Raw genomic sequence first — 19,317 nt, forward strand, 5'->3', positions numbered from 1 at the left:
TTAATTTTATGCAGTGTCTGTCATTGAGCACTTCAATAACCCAAATAGAATTATGTAACAATTTAATTCTATTTAACTAACTAGACTTTGAGGATTCTTCTCTACTGAGCTTTTCTAACAATCAATCAACCAATACTGACTGAGCACTAACTCTACATAGGGTTCTGTGTTTGGAGCTGGGGCTGAAATGGTGAACAAGGCAAAGTCTCTGCCTTAAAGAGTTAAATTCTAGTTGGAAAAGATAACTGGTAAAATTGCAAATGAATAAACAAATTTTAGATGTTAATAGAGTGAGTATACGTGAGGGTTTCTTAGTATTTAAGCTGCTTCTTGGAAAAAATTGTAAGGACAGGTATGAAATATAAACAGAACCCTTTCTATTGATGCCATCCTCAAAATAAATGACATGTTATAAGTGGCCGAGCTGCACTGTCCAACATGGTAGTCCCTAGCCATGTGGCAATTAAAATTAATTAATTACATGAAAATTCCCAATTCACACTAGTCACATTGCAAGTGCTCAATAGCCACATGTGTCTAATGACTACCATTTTGGAAAGCATAGATACAAATATGTTTCTCACTGCAGAACGTTCTGTTGGACAGCACTGGTCTAGCCAGCATGCAGCTGATGGGAATCTTTCCTCAAAAATAAGAACAGGAGCTAACAATTTTATGTGTCAGGCACTTCACATATGTTTAACTCATTTATCTCTCACAAAAACCTAGAAGATAGCTACTGCAAATAGACCCATCTTACAGATTAAGAAACTGAAGCATCAAGCTTTATTTTTCAATGTCGGTCAGCTAGTAATACGAAATGCTAAGAATTAAGCTCAGACAGTCTGACACAGGAACTTCTGACCTTCTTACCAAAACATCTTGGTATCTTGGTGTAGCGAAGCTGAAGAGGGAAAAGAAGTGATTTTAGCAGGGCAGGCTGTGCCTCCACAGAAATGAGAAGTGGCCAGATTTGTCAATGTCTTTGCCAAGAATGACCTTTTCAGATCTACCACACTCATCCAAGACAGGTCTTATTGGCTAGAGGTTTAGATGGAGGTTAACTTTGAAACTATCTAATAAAATATTTCACAGATGGAGAAACTGAGACATGCAGTTCACCTGACCTGTCCAGGATGACAGAATGAGTTAGGACCACAGCCAAGATGAGACCACAAGCTTCCTGCCTGTGTGTGTGTTTACACATTGCCCCCTTGGCACCAACAGCTTAAAATTTCTCTGATATATTATTTAATATTAGTTTAGAAATGTAATAATCTTGGGAAGTGGTTTTCTTCTTCCTGGAAGGTCAGTGTGCCAATGTGTATTGGACTTTCCATCCATCCACTTTCCTTTTGTCCAGCCTTTCCTTATTTTATCCACCCATTATTACATTTCCCCTTCACCATTACAACAGGGATCCACGACTTAGCTACCCAGGCAATTCTTTCCTGAGGAAAAATAATAAAAACGCACTGCAGTTTGAGTCCTTACACACACACCGTTAGGAATCTGGAAAACATGTCATAGGTTCCACCATCACTTTAAGTGAGTATCTACAAATTTTGTTGTGCATCGTTTCTGGGAGTTTCTCCGGTTTCATCTCACCACTCTTTACATACTCAACCTTGCCAGCCACCAAGGTGCACGAAAATAAAGCTCTGTTGAAGAATGAGTTTTCCTTGAGCTTTTGGTTTCTGTTCCACTACAGAGGAGTCATAGGCACCCAGAGCATAAAGCAGTCTGAGTGGCGCTGACCACTCCAAGACTGCCGCGGGCTGGGGCTCTGCAAAAGCTTCATGCCTTCTTCCCGGCCCCGCAGGACTTCAGCTCGAGCCCGCCCCCACCCCCACCCGCCCCCACCCCCGCCTAATCAACCGCAAGACCCGAAGTCTTAGAGCGAGTCCAGTCCCGGCGAGTCTGGCTCAGGCTCTGGCGGCGCCGTGGAGGAGCTGGGAGGCGGCAGACTGGACACAGCCAAGGGGCTCGGGGCGCGCCCGCTGCGCTCTCGAAGTCCGGGTCTGGCACACGGCGTGAGGCCGGCGCGCTCCCACGCTCCCAATACGCTTCGTTCCTCAGGTCGCTCTCGCCTCAGCTTCCGCAGAGAAACCAAGGGCCGCTCTCCACCTCCGGCTCCGGGCACGCCGCTCCCGCAGTCCTCGTTTCCCTAATGCGGGCGGGCGGGCGCGCTCCCGCCGCCTCTCACATCCCAGCGGAGTTGGGCTGGGCCCTCCACGCCTCCTGGGCGAACCCCTCGGCGCGCCCGTGCGCCCCGCACTACTAGGTGACCCTCTTCGGCCACCCAGCAGCCGCAGCCGGGAAGTCTCTCCGCCCGCGTGAGAACCCCGAGACTGGAGCCGGGAGCGCCTCACTGTGCACAACTCCCACCCTCCGCTCCCTCCTCCTCTTGCTCTCTCTTCCTCTCCCTCCGCCCGCCCCCCGCCCCGCGTGCCTGTGTGTGTTCGGCACAGGCGAGGGGACCCGGGGAACAGTTCGGGCTCGGCGCGCGGCGGAGCTGCGGCTGCTCCCGCTGCTGAGGGGAGCGGCGAGGTGGCCGCCCTGCGCCTTCCCGGACTTCCCAAGTGGGGGCAGAGCCGCCGCTCACGGAGCCGCCTGTTAGCAGGCACAGGGAAAGCGGGACCTCCAAACTCCTCCTCAGCGACTCCTCTCCACCCTCTTTTGGCCCCTGCCCTTGGAGAAAGTGGAGTGTGGCGCTCGGTCGTCGTTACTCCTTCAGACAGCTTCGCGGTGCACGGATTCCGCTGCTGCCCGGTGGGGCTCTCCGCTGTCGGCGCTCCTCCGTGTGTGCCTCCCCCCGGCGCACCTCTGTCGACGATGAGGAAAGGTCTGCGGGCGACAGCGGCCCGCTGCGGACTGGGGCTGGGATACGTGCTGCAGATGCTCGTGCTACCTGCCCTGGCCCTGCTCAGCGCCAGCGGCACCGGCTCGGCCGCTCAAGGTAAGGGGGTCCGCCGAGCTCCGCGCCACCTCCCTTCGCTTCTTCCTTCCCTCCTTCTTCCTTTCCTCCTCCCCACTTCCCCTGGCTTCCTTAACCCGCCTCGTCTCCCTCAACTGGAAACCACTTTAAATTCTACTTTCCCAACTAGTCAAGAAGCTTTGGTTAGGATGATTTTGAATCTGTCTTCCGAGATGGGCACGGATGGGCCCGGACGCGCGGGGTGTCGGACCCACGTCTGTCTCCGGGCATGTGTCTCTGGCACTTTCTGCTGCACGCTCACACGTTGTTGTACCTTGCGCACAGCGAGGTTTGGAGAGACTCTGGGCGCGGGTGGCTGCGTGGCCTGCAGTAGAGGCCCCGTGACGCGCAGAGGCTCCCCGCGCTGTGCCACGTCGGGGGTTGCCGGATCCTCGCTGAGTCTCTGAGCGCCACACGCCGAAGGGCGCTCCGCTACGGAAACGTGTCCGTGGCGGCCGAGGACCCGCTGGCGCCGGTGGCCCTCGGCTGCTGCTCGGGGCGCTGCGGAGACTCGCGGCGCCCCCGGACCCGCGCGCCGCAGCCCGCAGCAGGCCCCGGGGTGTGCGCGCCTCCTCCGCCCTCTTACCCTCTCCTCTCCGGCTCTCCCTCCCAGCTGGCGACGGAGAAACGTACCTCCCCTGCCGCCGCCCCCCCCTCCCCGGCTCTAGAGGAAACGGACTGGTCGTTCAAACCAAAGCCGAAACTCCCCGGGGTAACCGGCCACTTTATAACTCTGACATTTTAATTTGATGCGTCTGAGCTTGAAAATAAGTGTCCGGGGCTCTGGGCAAAACCGGGTTGGGGGAGAAGCTCGGCCAGGAGTTGCGGGTGGGTAAGGGAGAAGGGGAGGCCCGGGGGCTGGCTGCCTAGTTTCCTTCTCGCCCTCCGAGGGTGAGGTGATAGAGGCAAATCCCAGCCTTCCGAGCCTGGGAAGCTGAGTGGAAGGGAGACTGCGAGGAAGGAGCCCAGGCGCCCCTCTCCGGGGTCTCTCTCGGGTCGTCTGGGTCCCCAGTGCCCCCGCCACCTTCTGGACAAGCCGAGGGCCCACCTGGGTCTTAACCGCCCAGTTTTGTGGCGGTCGCTGGCACAGGGGAGGGAGCTCAGCTCTTCCTTGTGATGGGCGTGCGAGGGATGGAGGAGGCTTTTGCAGCGTTCGGAGGTAATCCAGGCATCCCATCCTCTCGGTTACACTCGCTCTAAAGTTGGAAAGCAGAGGAGGTGCGGCGATAGCCTCAACTCCCCGGAGATGCTCAGACACTCCGGAGGTTACCGACAGCATCCCCCTCAGATCTGCGGAGGCGCTGGGGACCAGGGCGTTGGAGGCGGAGGGGGGCGCTGAGCGTAGGCTAGTGTGTTCCGGGTCGGGAGGTACGTGATCAGCGAGGCTCTGCGGATTAGCCACAGCTACTTCGGGAGTAAATTGTCCTGCTGCCTCGCCAAGTAGCCACGCTCATAAATCCTTCCTTCCCTTCTTGCCAAATGCCTCCCATCCCCGAGGTTTGGCCCTGGTTTTCTCAGTCATATGTCTAAAGCTCATCTGCCTGTCCATTTTACAAAGGAGTCTCCCCTGAGAATCATAAACTTATTGCAGGTTTCTTGAAATTGGGAGAAGTTCTCAGGACGGCTGCTGAGGGTGCTTAGAGGGGGTGTTTGGAAGTTGAAGGGAGCAACCTGATGAATTGTTGTGGAATCAACCGCGTGACTCCCTGTGGAACTCGCCTGCTGTTATTGGTCGCACAAAGGACTAAGCTATAGGGTGCGAGTGGGAGGGGGACCAGGCGGTGAGAGAACTGTTTGGGAAAAGGACAAGTTAAAGTCCCCAAAGATGCCAAGTAGGAGACAGGATCCCTGCCGAGAGCTTCCTACAGCCAAATTAAAAAGACTGGGTAGGAAAAAGGATCAATAAAGATCATTAGACAGGAGATTGTGAGTGGATTAATATTGAAAGAAGAAGGGAGAAGAGATGAAAAGAAAAGACAGTCAGGACAGACTGAGCGTTTGCCACTTACACTTTTTTCATCTTATAGACCAGGCAAGCCAGAGATTGAGGATTGAACCTACTCTTCTGATCTTAAGTGGAATAATTAAATGTATTCTTTTGGGTGTGTGCATTTCACTGCTGTTCTTCTCCGTTTAGTATAGTTTTTTTCTTTCAGTTCCTGGTGAGCAAACTATTTATGTTTGAATCTGTGGTCTTTGAGAGACACTATTCCGCCACTTTAATCTTTGTTTTCCTCCATGTTGCAGGATACCAGCTATTCCTGTGTTGTGTGTTAGGTATCAAAAATGTAGAAAGCACCAAACCCTACTTTCAGCTTCTATCACTATCACTCTATTCCATTCCCCTAGCCTGTTTACTATTGAACTACTAATACATACACTTTCTTCTCAGAGTCACACTCCTATAATTCTCTGATAGTCAGACCTTCCTTTCCTTCTAATGTCTTCTCCTTTCTCCTCTCTCTTCGGACTAGATCACTAGGTAAATCAAAGATGCTGTTGCTCCCTCAAGGTATGATTTCCTTGTGCTGAGGACTTAAAGATGGGAATAAACTATTTTTTATGGATGGAAGTATGTATGCAGTTAAGATGAGAAAGTTAATTTAAGCACTTTACACAGTGGAAAAGGTTTTTATTCTGTTGTTGGAAAGATACTAGAAAATTGGAAGTTTTAGGAAATATGTGTCTCTTCAGAGAGAGCCAAGAAAATAACAGGTGTTTAAGATAAAAAAGCAGAATGGGTGTTATTTGTGAGTGTACTTCATTTTGTAAGTGTGATTTGAAGAAAGACATCAGTCATTTTAAACAGGTCCTTGGGAGGTTCTCTAGACTTTAGGCAACAGCTTTCTCCTATCTGGCTATGTTCTAATTGTTTCATTCAGGACTGCTGGGAACTCCCAGCTCCAGGGAATTTGTGGTGTTTCTGACTTTCAAGAATGAAAGATTTTACCAGAAAAAGGCGTACGCGCGCGCGCGCGCGTGTGTGTGTGTGTGTGTGTGTAAGGGTGTGTGTGTGTGTGCACGCGTGTGCACTTGATCAGTTTGCTTCAGAATTAGTGCCCTCCTGTTTTATAAATGCATTTTATTTCTGGATTTACACAGCATTGATATTCCGCTTATCTAGCACCAACTAGTGTTATGAGTGTTAACACCACCAAACTCAGAACAGGAAATTACTGAAGATTCTAATTATATTGGGATAATTCTCTATTATTGTAAGATAATTTGTAATGTTTTTAAAATAATATACTTCTTCTGAGAAAAGAGTAAAAATTACTTTCGTGCATTTATGCATATTGGTGTGGTACAAATAGACAATTGGCATGAAAGATTGAATTTCATGACAAGTATACCATATATTTTTCTATTTTAGGAGCAGAGTAAATTCATAAATTCGCGTTTGGAATTTGCAGTAAGGAAAAGTAGGCTAGTTTACCTTTGTTTAGAACAATAATTTCATGTATTCTAGCTTAGAGAATACTTAAAAGGCTTCAGAGAGCAAACTTTTCAAGTACTTGCAGAGAATGAGGAACCACAAAATTGTTAACATTTATTGACTTCCTGGCCTTCTGTGTTCTGGATACTGGGGATTCCAAATTCAACAAGACAGGGTCCTAGAGCATCTCCCATTGTAGTCTGGTTGTCCTGATCAGAATACATACTGATCCTTTTTTGAGCAACCCCCCTGAGGACCTGAAGGAGGCACCGAGCTGTCCTAAATAAACTTTCTTAGCTTTCTTAGAATTATTGTTGAGACTTAAAAATAACTGTTCTCTAATGTATGCTGGGTTCTCCAATTAGTGCAAATAGCCAGAGTGCCTTAACTGCGTTTAGCACTTTTCTGATTTAGGTCATGGCTTTGCTGGAGCAGCAGAGGGAGTCACTCTGAGAAGAAACATTAAAATTACAGGCTGCAACCACTTCATGGAGATAATGGGGACGCTTGTGGGGTGGGGATTGAGGCAGTGCTCTTCCCTTGCTCTTTTAGGCTATATCTTTTTTAGTTTGACTTTGGTGTTTGTGGCAGTTAAAAACAAACCTGTTCGCATCCCCACGAATTAGAAACCCATTAGCTCATTTGGATAGTGTATGCTTTTTAGAAGTAAAGTTCTGAACAATTATTGTGCATTTATTATGTCCCACACTGTATGCTATTTGTTAGGGACACAGAGTTGAGGAGACAGTTTCACCCTTCGAGGAAGACTGACTTACAAGCATAGAATTATAATTTACTTTCTGAAATATAACAGTGGGAATAGGTATAGTATCTTCTGGATTTAAGCATCCAATGTTAGTAAACATAGGACTAGCTAGGGTTGTAGTGTGAGTGGTAGCAGGACTTCCATGATTTCTGTGCAGAGAAACTTAAGGGTGGCAGTTTGGTTGGAAGTGGGTTGTTCTTAAAGCTGAGTTTGCATTGTAACTGTCTTATTAAATCTTACTTAGATTTAATATATAATCGGTCTGGCTTTGGGGAGCCACATGCTAGAGACTGTTAGTGGTGTGTGCCCATCCTCCCTGGTAGTTTAGTGGTTACCACTGCCTCATAATGCTGCCTCCACCACCTCCTAGCTGTGTGGCCATTGGTGAGTTATTTAGCATCTCTGTGCCTCAGTTTCCTCGGATATAAAATGAGGATAAGATATACTGTAAGTCATATTAGGGTTGAATGAATTAATACATCTAAAGTATGTAGAGCAGAATTCTTTGGCTTCCAACTCTGTAAACCATGGGCAAAGAAATCTAGAAGTTAAAGAAATTAAAGGTCAATAATTTTGAACTGAGAGCAGAGGGATTGCTGCAGACACTGCTTCCCCCAAAGCAACAAACGGAGCTGTCTGAGGAGATGCTCCAAAGTACTGCAAACTCCTGGACATGGTGTGGTTCTTTGAACGGCCTGTGGGAAGCTCTCTCTTTTCATAACCGCATTTCTTCCTTTCTGCACAATCTGGGAAAATTAACCTAATACCAGTTCTAAAAATGCCATTTTAAGTCAGAGCCTGTTAAGCCCTGGCTACAACCTCCACTCTTGACTTTCTATCTTTACAATGAATATTGAAAGATAACTGCATAAATCCATAAACACTTTTATGAAAAAAAACATGCAAGTTCCATGTTTTCAGATAATGGTTTTGAGAAAACCAGCCCTTTATGCAAATGTGGATTGTTTTTCTTAAAAAAAAAAAAGACACAAGTGTGTCTAACGAGCATAATTCAATACATGATAAAACAACACAAAAAAATAGAGTAAGTCTCATATATACTGAGTTCTGTTCCAAGAGTGCAGTCGTTAAGTCCAACAAAGTTAGCCAAGGTACCCAACTAACATAATAGGCTATATAGTACTGTAGTGTAATAGGTTTATAATACTTTTCACACAAATAGTACATTAAAAAGATGAACAAACACAAAAAATAAAGAAAACATTTTTACTTTTACAGTATGGTACCTTGTAAAGTACAGTAGTACCAGCTACATCACCGCTGCTTTTACGCTTGCTTCCGGACATTCTGGGCTTGAAATAAGGATATTGTACTACTGTACTCTATACAGTACTGTAAAGTACACAAAAGCACAACCACTTGTAGAGGATGCATGCACGTGACAGTGTACACCAGGCACGTGAATAACTTACGCGACTGGACATGCGAATGCACGTTCGCATCTTTGAAAAGTTCTCAGCTTGAAGGTTCATATGTAGGGGACTTACTGTATAGAAAAATAGGTTGACTTGAAGGCAAAGCAAATTCACCAGGACTTTCATATATTCAAATTATATTTGCAATAGAAAGTTTCAGCATCATAATTTAGAACAACATGAATAATCTAGGTAATATATATTTTGAAAGTGTCACATGTAATTACCTCTATTTGTTTAATGGTTATTGGTATTTTTTTCATGTTTGGTGTATTTTTTTTTTTTTTTTTTGGTCGAGCTACGCAGCTTTCAGGATCTTAGTTTCCCGACCGGGGATGTAACTCGGGGCCCTGGCAGTGAGAGCACTGGGCCCTAACCACTGGACAGTGAGGGAATTCCCTTATGCTTGGTATAAATGTTGTTTTCTAGCAGAATTTAAGATAAAACTAGACATTTGTGGGAGTTTTATGTTATTTAGAGTTAAGACACATCTTTCTCTTACAGTATTTTCATTCTGCTTTTATTTTTGGATTGCCTGGTCTGCAGTTACAAAGCCCCACATTTCTCATTCTTTTTCTTTCTTAACCTAGCTCCTTAAAGCAATGTATGGGCTCTTCTTTGATTTCAGATTGTATTTGGTTTTGTTACTGCTTATATATTTGTGGAAGAGAGCTCCATGAATCTGAGACCTTGGATATTGTTCCAGTATCACTCACTTAGTTCAAGGATGTTTAAACTAGAACAGAAACTCACAGAAACTCAGTGCTGTGTTTTATGTGACTTTTTTGAAGTACCGTAAGTTTGCCTTGAGCAATATTAATAGATCTACTGTCTCCTCTTTTCTAGTTTTTAAAAAGAAATCCAATAATTTAAAAATTTATAGTTTCTCTTATTTTAAATATTATAATCTCTAAATTTGTGGAGATTTTTATTTTAAAAACTTTATAGTAATAATTTTATGAGCTAACAAGATCAAAAATAGTATCTTTTTTTCCTCTTCTCTACCTGATTAGAACTCTCAGAAGAATTTCTGCCTTTTCATGCTAACCCAAAACATATTGGGCTGGCCACAAAGTTCCTTTGGGTTTTCCGTAACATCTTACAGAAAAACCTGAAGGAACTTTTTGGCCAACCCAATATATTCTGTTGCAAATATTTGGATGCTTTATAAACAAAATGTTAGAAAATATTGTTATAATTTTATAATTAAAAACGAGTTTTGAGTTGAAGTTTTAATGTGGTTTCTCACTTTGAGTATTCCTGCCCCCAAAAAAGTTGCTCCCTTAGGTTTATATAATGAGGTTTTGAAAGACACAGAAGAGTATCTCCAGGTACTTAAAACATATCTAGCCTTCTACACATAGTGTTAAAGTTACTGTGACATTAAATTGAAGTTAATTTGGAAAGTGAGCTGTAGCTTTGAAAATGCCAAATATGCAGATATTTGTCCTTATGTCAGTATACATTTTATGAGCAGTGAGTAGTGATTCAAAAGTGCTTTGCGTGGCAAAAGTATAAGTCTAACATCTGAAAACTCCAATGTTTGGGGACTACCCTCTTCTAATTAAATAACTAACCATGTTTCATTGCCAGTGTGGGAGTGGAATGAGAGAGAGAGAGAGAGAGAGAGAGAGAGAGGAGACAGGTGAGACTTCATTTCATTGAAGTGCCTGTTACAGTTCTTACTTAAAATGTGAGGGCACCAGATAATCATGTTAACAGGTGATACTGATTAATCAAATTTAACTCCAGAGTTTCCAGTCTTATTTATTTTAAAATGTTGTGAGGATAAGGGTTTTATCTTCATTAATCATTGTCATTTGGGTCCTGTGGCTAGATTCATTTCTCAGCAATTATGAGAGCCATAAAAACGCCTCATGTAGATGAACGTGTATTATCTCTTCTTCTAACTAAGGATGTTAAACAACAGAAACTCCCTCAGCACGTTAAACAAGTTTATTGATGAATGCTAACATTTCTCAGTTTTAGTCAATGTCTTAATTGATTATTTAATCATGGACTGACTGAACTCAAATGTAATTTATTGTCTTCTCTTTTTTTCTCTGTTCAGAATAAAACCCTTTTGTATGAACATTCATTTCCAGTAAAAACACATTAGTGCTTGCACATTAAAATGCATCTGTAGCCCAGTTATAAGGGTAAATATATCTATGAGTAGAAATGGATTCAAAATTCAAGAAAATTAGTTTGCCTAATATAAAATATGAAAGAGCAGTATAGAAGTAAATTACACCATTTGTACAGAAAAGTAATTATTTTAAAATACTGCATAATATATATTCTCTTAGACAATAAAAGTTTAGTGCAATGTGATAGGGCATGTGGTGTAATAATATCCTCTTATAAAGTACAGGCATAGTGAAATATGTTCATGTATCAGATAAAAGTAAAGGGGAACAGTTTGGGACTATTCTAGTCTCTATGAATTTGCAAGTTCATTTTTTGTATTCAAATTGAATATTTTAGATGATTCTAATATCTTTCTGGAATTTCAAGAACCTAAAAACATTATTTCAAGATCTAGATCAAAGACTACACTTTAACAAATGGTATTCTCTAACTTTTACAGGAACAAAAAGTGACAGTCAGTGAAAAAAGCACTGTTGCTGTTTTATTATATGTGATTGTCAAAGACCTGTGTTATCCCTGATCCAAACCAAACAAATAACCAGATTACTACCACAACAAAAACTTTATGATTGGAAAGACATAGTAAATAATGGTAATTTCACTTTAAGCATTATGTCTGTGTGAAATATGTTGACATTTGAATTTAGCTTTTGCTAAGGGAAAATGATATATTTTATCTTCCGTTGAATAAAGAGGTTGCCGAGTATCCACATTGTAGCCACCCAGTGGAAAGAGGCAAGTTTGGCAAGCAGCAATCTTGGAGTCATTCTAAATAAAACAGTAATTACGTTACCTGTCCTTTTCTTTAGCAACTTTCCTTCTTCCTTCTGTATCTCCATAAGGTGATGAGACGGTATAAGCTTTAAAAATGTGTTAAGGATCAAATTCAAGGATTGAAAGAGCCTAAGACATTTTCCTCCCAACCTACTACAGCCATCACCCACAGAGCATGCAACTTGGTGGAAAACAGAAGCCCATTTCAGAAACTGCTCTCAGAAGCTGAGGAAAAACAGGCATGTTCAAATGATTTATTGCTTGTGCTATCGGAATAGAGACCTAAGATCAGTATTTCATCATAATATTATTCAGCGGGCACTCTGACTTGAACCTTTATATAAATAGAGTCTTGATACACACCTACTTCAATTAACAGAGCAAACGAGTTTGTAAAGTATTTAAAAGCTGTATTTTTGAAAGAAGTGACGTTTGGAGTTTACTTGAACCTGTTTGAGTAGGATGTACTTGTTTGAGAAATCTACACTTAAATCAGTGGTATACTGATACACAGCGTCCTTCAAAGGTCTTTATAAAATGCATTGATATTTCCTCACCTCTTAAACAGTGTCATTAATAATGTCAGCGTTGTTAAATCTCACCTGTACATCAGAAATTGAAAAGCATTCTTAGGATTATATGGGAGTTATTAGGGACAGTTGTCCCAGAAAGGAATTTGCTTAAATGGAGTTTTATCTTTAATATAATTACATTTTTAGGAAATGTTGCCAATATCTTTCTCTTATATATTGATCAAAATATGTTTATTTTTGTTATACACACACACACACACACACACACACACACACACACACACACCACCCCCCCCCCCCACACACACACCCACAGTGGAGAAAGTTAGAGCTTACTTACTATAACCTGATGAAAAAATAGAGAAGAAAGATGGCTAGAAAAAGTTTTAACAATAGATATGTTTTCCCAATAGGGATGGGGGTAATCAGTTTATTGGATTTATTAGAAATGATGATCACATGAAAGATCTACATATTTTTTAATCAAATTAAATAACTATGGAATTATTTCCTAGCAGGGTATTTCCAAGCAGAAATGGAGTAAAGAGTTATAAGAAGTAGACATATATAGTTCAGTAATTCTCTGTGAGCATATATATATATATGTGTATATATATATATATACACACACACACACAGACACACACACACACATATGCTTGCACAAATTGTGTGTGTAACTTTTTGTTTTAGGAGAGTTTATTTTCAAACAGCCTTGGCAATATCCTTAAAAAACAGCAAAACCTATCAAAGAAATGAAAACAAACTTTTAATAAAAAAAAATTCATAAGTAGTCATTGAATACGGAATCAGGGTTCATCACTGGTTTCTCACTGCAAAATTATATTCTTTTCTGGAAAAAGTGCCTTGTTGTCCACCAGTAGCTAAGTTGTTTACAATAGCATACAGTAGAGATACCTCTGCCTCATTCATGTGGTGGCTTATCTGATAGAAACAATTTCTTCCTGTCCTCCAGATGACAGAGACTGGGGGATCTCCACGTTCACTGGCTTATTTCAAACACGTGGAGAAGAACTTCTGTATTTTCCTACCCAGTAGACTATAATTTTTTGACCAAAGGAGGTCAGCTATCCTGTGTGCATGAGTAAAGTCCTTCATTTACATGTGGGAACCCCCTCTTCAGGAGAGACAAAGTTTCCCCTGGTAAGCACCCTGCCTGAGGTGACCTCTTAGGATCGGGCTGATTGAAGGCAAAGTCAGTTGTGTTGTTTTTCCCTGAATTCGGTGATGATTTGAATAATTTTTTTTTTATAAAAAATAAAATGGAGTTAAGTTTCCAGGCTGCAGAAAGTTTAATTTTCTTGGAGTCCCTCAGGTGCCATACAGGTGGCTTGATTTCCAGATGTCTCCATTACATCCATTGATACCTTGATTTAAATGAATAAAGATAAAGTTAGTTGAGGGGGGAAGAGAAAGGTTGTTACTAATGAAAGAATATAAAAAATTTAATTACACGTAGAGGGATAATGTACTTTCTTGCTTATTTTTAATATTATATTAAATGCAGATTAATATATATTTACATGACACATCAGTATGTAAATGTTAATTATTGCCATATGTTTCCACATCACTTGGCATTTATGAGCTAGGATTTTAAAAGATGCAATAAATTCTAGTGTGCAGGGAATTGTTTCCTGTGTTCTCTGTCTTACATATCGTATGTTCATGGATGATATGGGGTTTTCATAAGAAAATATGTAGTACTCTGTTAAGAAGAGCAAGGTAATAATAATGTTCCACAAAGTTTTCTGACTGCAAGTCTAAATGCTCATGAGAGAGGTTTCCTGTTGAATGCTGAATGGCAAGGTTAAAAAGAGGGTCTTAAAGATAAGAGTGGATTCCACAGTCCTTGAGTTTGTTTTGCATTCAGTGACAGTCACTAAATTAGGGAAAGGAATGTTCAAACAACACACTTGAGGAAAAGTGATTTTTATAGAAAGGAGCCATTTCTGCTAATAGCCAGTAACTGCACGTAACCCTGCTGACATTAAAAGTCCATTAGCTAAGCCCAGTTTAAATAGCAGCTGATGCAGTGTCAGCTAAATGTACCTTGGAATTTTTTCATATAATGCAGTAATAGCAGTTCCATAATTTTTTTCTAAAACTACATGCATTAAGTAAAACAAATGTCATCTGATAGTAGTGGCAGGGCTGCTAATAAGCAGGCAGAGATTTGTGATGAAACAAAAGTAACAGTCTATATAACAAGAAGATAATAAATGGTAGTGATGGTTTTAAAAGGGAGCCTTTGAGAAAAATCATATGGAGAAGCTTAAGCTGAAATCCAGAAAGAGTTGTTTCCATAGAAGCGCATATTAATGTGCACTACTTAGAGATGCTCATTTGAAGTGAAGTGACTTTTTACTGTCAGCCTCAGAGTTTAGTATCGCAGTGTATTTTGAAACAACAGGGAGCCCTCTCCTTAGACCCTGATATGTGTGTAAATGGCAGGGAAGTGGGGAGAGGCGGTAAAAGGGGATTGAAAAAGGAAAACGAGTGAAAAGGCGAAAACAGAGATATAACTTCATGTGTGTTAATACCTTTAAGGTGATTACTGTGGTACTATTTTTAAGCAATATGATTTATTAATGCTGCCTACAATGCAATCAGAGGTTGAACTGTTGATATTCTTCCCCCATCCTGTTTTTCCATCCTTTGAATATTTCCCAATCTCCATTTGAATACTCTGAAACACAGGAAGTTTTACTGCAAATTTATAGTAGAATCCAAGAATTTTGAATAACTCCTCTTAAAGAATTCTCTAAGACAGTGTTCTGTAACTGTGAGACCATTGTGAAGACAGTGAGGGTTGCTCAGTAATCTAGTGTGTGAGCTGACAAGAGGGCAGTAATTAATGAGTGACTGTCGTACTCACACCACTATAAAGTACTACGAGAACCTCCATGCTGACCACCCCTCCCCATTATCAGACCATTAGTAAAACCCTGTACAGGCAACAGTGGGGAGCTCTGCTTAAGCGTATGACCCTAATCACTTGGGTATAAGCTTCGTGCATATTTTCAGAATGGTCACTCGAATTCTCATCACACTTTGTAGTACTCAGAATTATTTGTCATTCTAACCTGAGAATTTATTTATAAGTCTAACCTGAGATATCACATCTTTTGTTTATTTTTATTTTAAAGTTAACTCAGTTTTCTTTACATGATTAAAAAAATACCTCACATAACCCTGCGTTGCTTGAAAAGGGGGGAAAAAGAAAAAGAAAGGAAAAGGAAAAAAGAAGAAAAGGACTACTGTTTAATCACCATGGGGTGGCAGAGATCTCCCTTTTATGTTCACAGATTTTCATACAAGCGTTTCATAATAAAATCAAGAAGTTCTCTTTGGTGTTGGTAACTGTTTTAATTCACTTCAGGCCACTGTAAAGGCTTATTTTGAATGAATTGGAAGCTTCTAGAGACAGACTTTATGCAATTAAATTCCTAACCAAAATCCCATTTACTAACATATTGCATGAGGGACTGATGAATAATCTTGTCTTTAGTATGTAACTCAAACATTAATAACAGATGCAAATATGCCTCAGTTCAACCAGTGGGCTTTGATTTTTAATTCTAAACTGACTTAAGTTTTTTCAAACTAAGACATCTGTTAAAAGTGACTATTTCCCGTATGTTTTTCCTTTTCTGTTGCATAAATCTATTGCAGGAAGAAAAGAGAATGCCATAATATTTGGCCGCACAGTAAATTTGTACGCATCTATGAACGAGTGTTGTGAAATTGAATTATGTTGAAAATTACGAGATGATGCTAGACTGATTGAAATAAGACAATTATTATTGGAACAGTTTTTAGAAAAACATTACCTTGCAATGTTAATATACTGTTACTTTCTTGGAAGTTTTACAGTGTATCTTTTTTTGGGTAAAGAATTACATTTTTAAAAATTTTGAGTGAACACAATATATAGTTTGGTTTGGTGCTAAATTCATTCATTTATGCTTGGAAAACTTTTCTTAAAATAATCTTTAATAATGTCTATTCTTTACTGTGATTTTATGGCTGTGTTTAGAATAGTGAATGGTTTAGATCACTTCTTTTTTCTTTTTTTCTGTTTAACGTTTCTTTGACTGTTAGAGAATTAAAACGTATTAGATACATGCACGTATGTGTGGGTCTGATAATTTCCTGGTATAGGAAATTAATCAAAATGCATTGAAAAAAATGAATCAATCAAATCAGTTGTTTATAATCAAGAGTATTCTTGGCAACTATGCTAGGGAAATACTAATGCAACCTTTATATAAATAAGTCTTTTGGTAAAAGTGAATAAACTGTGCTAAACTCTAAGCTTGAAAATTGCGTACAAGTTTAAAATCCCTTAGCATCACTCCACATTTGTAAGTAGAATGTCAGAATCATAATACTATTAACATCACAGAATTGTGGGGATTAACAGGGTTATCAAAAGTGAAGAATTGAGAGCAGTGCCTGGCACCAGATAAGCGCTTAATGCCATTAGCGACTGTCATTGCTGTTGCTGTTGTATTTTCATTATGTAAGTCTATACACCATACAACAACTTTCACTTGGCACCATTATGAAAATAATTGAATCTATCACAAGAATGAGAGGATTGCACTCAGTTGGGGGTACCATCAGGTGGAAGAACATCACGTGAACCAACAAAAGCATGTTGCCAAAGGTGAAATACTTAAAAAGGAATTGGTAGATTTAAAAATCACATTTAAAAATACCCTGTTAAATTATCAGATTTTAGTTGTGCATTAAAACTATGTGGAAACTCAACACAGGTGTGTTTGGTTTTATGGACAAGTTTTAGATGATTTTTTTTCCTATGCTAGATTCTGAAGGTAGAATATATTCCATTAAAACTAGTATCTAATAAATGTTAAGGAAATAATCAGTTTATATTTTTCTCTACTATACATTGGCTATACTTATAAAGACAAATATAAGTACAAAGACTGGAAAAAACAATTGGCAAATTCTCTTTTTTTGAATTTAATTTAATTAAATTTTTTTTTATACAGCAGGTTCTTATTAGTTATCTATTTTATACACATCAGTGTATACATGTCAATCCCAATCTCCCAATTCATCCCACCCCCCCACCCCCACCACTTTCTGCCCTTGGTTTCCATATGTTTGTTCTCTACATCTGTGTCTCTATTTCTGCCCTGCAAACCAGTTCATCTGCACATTTTTCTAGGTTCCACACATATGTGTTAATATACGATATTTGTTTTTCTCTTTCTGACTTACTTCACTCTGTATGACAGTCTCTAGATCCGTCCACGTCTCTACAAATGACCCAATTTCGTTCCTTTTTATGGCTGAGTAATATTCCATTGTATATATGTACCACATCTTCTTTATCCATTTGCCTGTTGATGGGCATTTAGGTTGCTTCCATGACCTGGCTATTGTAAATAGTGCTGCAGTGAACACTGGGGTGCATGTGTCGTTTTGAATTATGGTTTTCTCTGGGTATATGCCCAGTAGTGGGATTGCTGGGTCTAATTCTATTTTTAGTTTATTAAGGAACCTCCACACTGTTCTCCATAGTGGCTGCACCAGTTTACATTCCTACCAACAGTGCAAGAGGGTTCCGTTTCCTCACACCCTCTCCAGCATTTGCTGTTTGTAGATTTCTGATGATGCCCATTCTAACTGGTGTGAGGCGATACCTTATTGTAGTTTTGATTTGCATTTCTCTAATAATTAGTGATGTTGAGCAGCTTTTCATGTGCTTCTTGGCCATCTGTATGTCTTCTATGGAGAAATGTCTATTTAGGTCTTCTGCCCATTTTTGGACTGGATTATTTGCTTTTTTAATATTGAGCTGCATAAGCTGTTTATATATTTTGGAGATTAACCCTTTGTCCGTTGATCCATTTGCAAATATTTTCTCCCATTCTGAGGGCTGTCTTTTCATCTTGTTTGTAGTTTCCTTTGCTTTGCAAAAACTTTTAAGTTTCATTAGGTCCCATTTGTTTATTTTTGTTTTTATTTCCATTACTCTAGGAGGTGGATCAAAAAAATCTTGCTGTGATTTATGTCAAAGAGTGTTCTTCCTATGTTTTCCTGTAGGAGTTTTATAGTGTCTGGTCTTACACTTAGGTCTCTAATCCATTTTGAGTTTATTTTTGTGTATGGGGCAAATTCTTTACTTTTTGCTAATTTAAACTTTTCCTAGAGGAATGGAAACAACCTTCATTTATCTTAGAAATTTTAATATAGCAAAGCATTTACTGATCCTAAGGTGGAAGCAAGATTTATTAAATTAAACTGAAATTTCCAAGCAAAGTTAAAGTTCTTATATGTGCAAGAGACATGTTATAATATAGGCAGAAAGAGAAATTAGATACCAGACTGTTAAATGTATATGTTGTGATTGACACTTTCATTTAATAAAGTATTATTCTAATGGATTAGTTCATGAACAAACTGTAGCTGAACTCATAGTTTCTCATAGGTATACACATGTTAATTATGAAGTATAAGAAGGGAAAGGGGAAAAAAGTGCAGATCATAGTTTTGCTTGAAAAAAGTTTTCTAGTGTGCATTTATAAAATGAAAGTGTACTGTTGCTTAAGTAACAACTATTTTGAAAACAGTGGGCATAGAAAATGCTTTCAGCTATAAACAATTTTCAGTACTATATTTTTTAGTTTACTGTGTCATTAAATAATCTTGTTTGTTCTTCTTTATAATACTCTTTAAAATGCTTCATTTTAAAATTAAAATAAGACAAAACATAGAGAACTTTTTCCTCAAAATGTGTCAACTTGATAGGAAGAGTATAACCCAAAATATTTATAACGGAAAATAATGCAATTATGGACCCTTAGCAAACAGAATGTAATAGATGCATTAACTAACTAAATAAACAAGGATAACTCCTTCACCGCACTAAAATGATACCCACACAGGAAGCACTTTAAAAAGCCCACTGAACACTGATCCCGTTACCTTTTTCTTTGTCCAAAAGGCAGAGTTTATACCTTTTTCTTTGTCCAAAAGGCAGAGTTTATACCTTTTTCTTTGTCCAAAAGGCAGAGTTTATACCTTTTTCTTTGTCCAAAAGGCAGAGTTTAACACTCTTAGTTTTTAACTTCAGCCCTCCCCCCACATCCCCCTCACTTGCCCAAGTCCAGCACTGTAGGAAGCATCCCACTTTTAAAAGATAAAATTAATAAGAACTCTGGAATCAACAGCGTGGTTTAGTTCCT

The sequence above is a fragment of the Stenella coeruleoalba genome (assembly GCF_951394435.1).
Source record: "Stenella coeruleoalba genome assembly, chromosome: 4".
NCBI lineage: Eukaryota > Metazoa > Chordata > Mammalia > Artiodactyla > Delphinidae > Stenella > Stenella coeruleoalba.